We start from the raw sequence: 4111 nt of genomic DNA, 5'->3' as shown, positions 1-4111 counted from the left end.
CCTATGAGAGAAAGGAAAAAATAATAATAATAATTAAATGAAGATGCAAACAAATGGGAGCCTAGAGGCGAAGCCTCATGTCACAGAGGATTATTCCTGGGTCTTGAAGCCTAACCAAGGAATTCCTGCTGAATTTTGTTTGGGTGGATTTCCAAATTATTTTGTATCAGTGACCTTTTAATACCTTCCATTTTCCCTCTTTTCAGCTGGAACCTAAATAAATGTTATTCTTTATCTGTCTCACTATTGCACTTGGTGGGGGAGGGGATGCAGCTCAATGGTTTTATATTTTCACAGGTCCACAGAGAGAGGGGAATCGTACTCTGTGCTTAATGGACACCTTCAGGAGTCATCTACACCTGATATAAATGATTCAGATGTGATTTTGGAATTTTGAGCTGATTACACAACATTTTTTTTTTTTTTACCTTGAACTGGTGCTGCCATGGGATAAAACTTTGGGAACCTTAGGGGTAAGGTAAATGTATTTTGCATTTGGAAGGGACATGTATCCCTGAACCCAGAGGCTGGACTATAGTGAAGAGAAGTTAAAATGATCTCCAAATATGTCTCCCCCACATCCCTGGAACTTGGGTGTGATGAGAGTGATGAGTGATGAGATATTGCACCCATGGTGATGTTGTTATATAGCATGGCTGACTTTAAGATGGGGAGATTATCTGGGTGGACCACATCTAATTGCATGACTCCTTAAATATGTGAGCTTTCTCTGGCTGACAGAAGACAAAATCAGAGTGAATCATGAGGACTCAGCACACAATTATTTGTCTGACAATGGAAAAGGCCCCATGAAAGAAGAATGTAGACAGCTTCTAGAAGCAGAGCATGGCCTCTGGTTGATAGCCAGCAAGAAAACAAGGACTTCAGTCCTACAACCACAAGCAAATGAATTATTTTTTTCACTTAATTTAATTTAATTTTTTAATTTAAACTCAATTAATTAACATATATCATTAGTTTCAGAAGTAAAGGTCAGTGAGTCATCAGTCTTATATAATACTCAGCACTCATTACATCACATACCCTCCTTAATGCCCAGCACCCAGTTACCCCATCCCCCCACCCACCTTCCTCCAGTAACCCTGTTTGTTTCCTATGATTAAGACTCTCTTATGGTTTGTCTCCCTCTCTGGTTTTGTCTTGTTTTCTTTTTTCCTCTCTTACCCTATGATCCTCTGTTTTGTTTCTTTAATTCCATGTATCAGTGAGATCATATGATAATGGTCTTTCTCTGACTTATTTCGCTTAGCATAATATCCTCGTTCCATCCATGTCGTTGCAAATGGCAAGATTTCATTTTTTTGATGGCTGCATCATATTGTGTGTGTGTGTGTGTGTGTGTGTAACATCTTTTTTATCCATTCATCTGTCTATGGACATCTGGGCTCTTTCCATAGTTTGGCTATTGTGGACATTGATGCTGTAAACATTGGGGCACAGGTGCCCCTTTGGCTCACTACACTGGCATCTTTGGGGTAAATACCCAGAAGTGCAATTGCTGGGTCATAGGGTAGCTCTATTTTCAACTTTTTGAGGAACCTATATACTGTTTTCCAGAGTTGCTGCTCCAGCCTGCATTCCCATCAACAGTGTAAGAAGGTTCCCCTTTCTCTGCATCCTCACCAACATCTGTCATTTCTTGACTGGTTTTAGCCACTTTTTAGCCATTCTGACTGGTGTGAGGTGGTATCTCATTGTGGTTTTGATTTGTATTTCCCTGATACCAAGTGATGTTGAGCACTTTTTCATGTGTCTGTTGGACATCTGGATGTCTTCTTTGCAGAAATGTCTGTTCATGTCTTCTGCCCATTGCTTGATTGGATTATTTGTTCTTTGGGTGTTGAGTTTTATAAGTTCTTTTTTTTTTATTTGACAGAGAGAAATCACAACTAGGCGGAGAGGCAGGCAGAGAGAGAGGAGGAAGCAGGCTCCCTGCAGAGCAGAGAGCCCGATATGGGGCTGGATCCCAGGACCCTGGGATCATGACCTGAGCAGAAGGCAGAGGCTTTAACCCACTGAGCCACCCAGGAGCCCCTGAGTTTTATAAGTTCTTTATAGAATTTGGATACTAGCCCTTTATCTGATAAGACATTTACAAATATCTTCTCTCATTCTCAGTTGTCTTTTGGTTTTGTCCACTGTTTCCTTTGCTGTGCAAAGTGTTTGATCTTGATGACATTCCAGTAGTTCATTTTTGCCTTTGTTTCCCTTGCCTTTGGAGACATGAAGCAAATAAATTCTACCAGTAACTGTAGTGAGCTTGGAAGAGAAGCCTGAGCATCAGATGAAAATATAACAAGCTGACACCGGGATTTCAGACTTGTGAGGAAACTAGTCACCCAGGCAGAGCAGGTGCACCTGGGGGAGGCATAAAAAGCCCGTCTCTGTCGCTAACCCCCAAACGAACTTGATCTCAATCCCCACCCACAAGCCCCCGGAGCTGCAGGGAGCACGGAGCTCCTACCCCAGAGGCGAGAAGAAGAACCCGGCAGGAGGCGCGCCCCAGGAACACCGGCGGGAGGAAAGGCTGTGTGCACCCACCCCAGAGAGTCAGAAGACGCTTACCCCCGGCGGTTCCATGGTGTAATGGTGAGCACTCTGGACTCTGAATCCAGCGATCCGAGTTCAAGTCTCGGTGGAACCTTGCCCTTCGGGCCAAGCCGCTGTCTTTTGCTTTTCTCTCCGATACCGAGCGAGTGGCACGTGCCTTCCCCCTCCCGGTGTCCCCGCCCCCAACCCGGGGAGGTAAATTCCGTGGACGTCGGGCCCCCGCACTCCTGAGGTGGACCCCTAGCAGCTGCTTCCTTCGCGCTCCGCAGCCTCCTCCTCAGGAGCCCGTGTCTCAGAGTGCCGCCCCCCCCCCCCCCCCACGGACACTGAGGCCACAGCGGGGGCACCGGACCAGTGCCGCGTCTAGTCGGGGTCCCCCTCGGGCCTCGGGTAAAACCCGGCGCTGTGCCCACGAAATGCTGCACAACGAGGGCGACCCGATGCGCGTCCTGTTATTGCACCCACTCGCCTGGACGGGTAGAAAACGATGGCAATGTGAAACCGCATTTCTTACCTCCGTCGTGCGGTGGTGAGAACGCAGTTTCCTGGGTTCCAGCCCAAGGTTGGGCGTCTATCCTTTTCTCTTCCTCGGATCCTTTCCCGCCCCTCTCAGAAGAATCCCGAGTGTCTGTTCAGGCCAGTAGGGGTCGCGGTTGTCCTAAACTTTGTACTGGAGCCTGGGGCCTCTGTCAGGTCAGTCAACCCTAAACCGCGGGAAATAAGAGATTCTGGCTGGGGATTCTCTGGGCCTCACCTGCTGCCGCCCACAAGGCTTCCCCTTCTTACTCCCTTGGATCTACGCCAACAAGACGCCATAGGAAAAGAAGACCACTATCATTTCCTTCTATTCACAGAGTCTTTGAAGTTTTAAAATTTTTGTAGATATAAACAGATTCTCAATTTGTTGGTATGGAATGGCAGGGAGATAGAATCCTGAGAAGAACTAAATATACTTTGTAAAAGTACCATAAAGTTAGAGGAATAAGACTACCCATTTTTAAGAGTTAGTATAAAGCTTCAGTTAGCAAGATATTGTGGGTGAGCAAAGAGATAGACACACAGACCAATGAAACAGAATAGAAGGTCCAGAAATAGGACTACAGAAATATGTCCAATTGATTATTGACAAAAGTGTAAAAGCAATTCAGTGAAGAAAGACTTTTTTCTTTTTAACAAATTGTGTTGGCATAATTGGACATCCGTATGAAGGAAAAAAATCCACCTAAACCATACAGTTTATGGAAAAAAAAAAACTAAAATGGAGAACAGACTAAATGTTTTATAGAAGAAAATCTTCATGGCATGGCATGGGGTTAGGCAGTGTTTTTAGGGATGTCACTCAAAGTGCTATCCAGAAAACAGAAAAGAAATCAATAAATTGTACATCACTGAAATTAACAATGTTTTTTTAAAAAACAGCTAAGAGGGGCACCTGGGTGGCTCAGTGGGTTAAAGCCTCTGCCTTCGGCTCAGGTCATGATCCCAGGGTCCTGGGATTGAGCCTTGCATCGGGCTCTCTGCTCAGCGGGGAGCCTGCTTC

The 4111-nt window shown here is 45.4% G+C and overlaps 1 non-coding gene across 1 annotated transcript; it reads left to right on the top strand.

Moving 5' to 3' along the window:
• Positions 1–2593: 2593 nt before the first annotated feature.
• On the top strand, positions 2594–2665 carry TRNAQ-CUG. The gene has a single exon. It is a non-coding gene; the product is annotated as a tRNA-Gln (tRNA).
• Positions 2666–4111: the final 1446 nt, after the last annotated feature.

Source organism: Lontra canadensis, unplaced genomic scaffold, assembly GCF_010015895.1.
Source record: "Lontra canadensis isolate GAN:19392208 unplaced genomic scaffold, GSC_riverotter_1.0 scaffold200, whole genome shotgun sequence".
In the NCBI taxonomy this organism is placed as follows: Eukaryota; Metazoa; Chordata; class Mammalia; order Carnivora; family Mustelidae; genus Lontra; species Lontra canadensis.
This window is presented reverse-complemented; position numbering and strand designations above follow the sequence as displayed.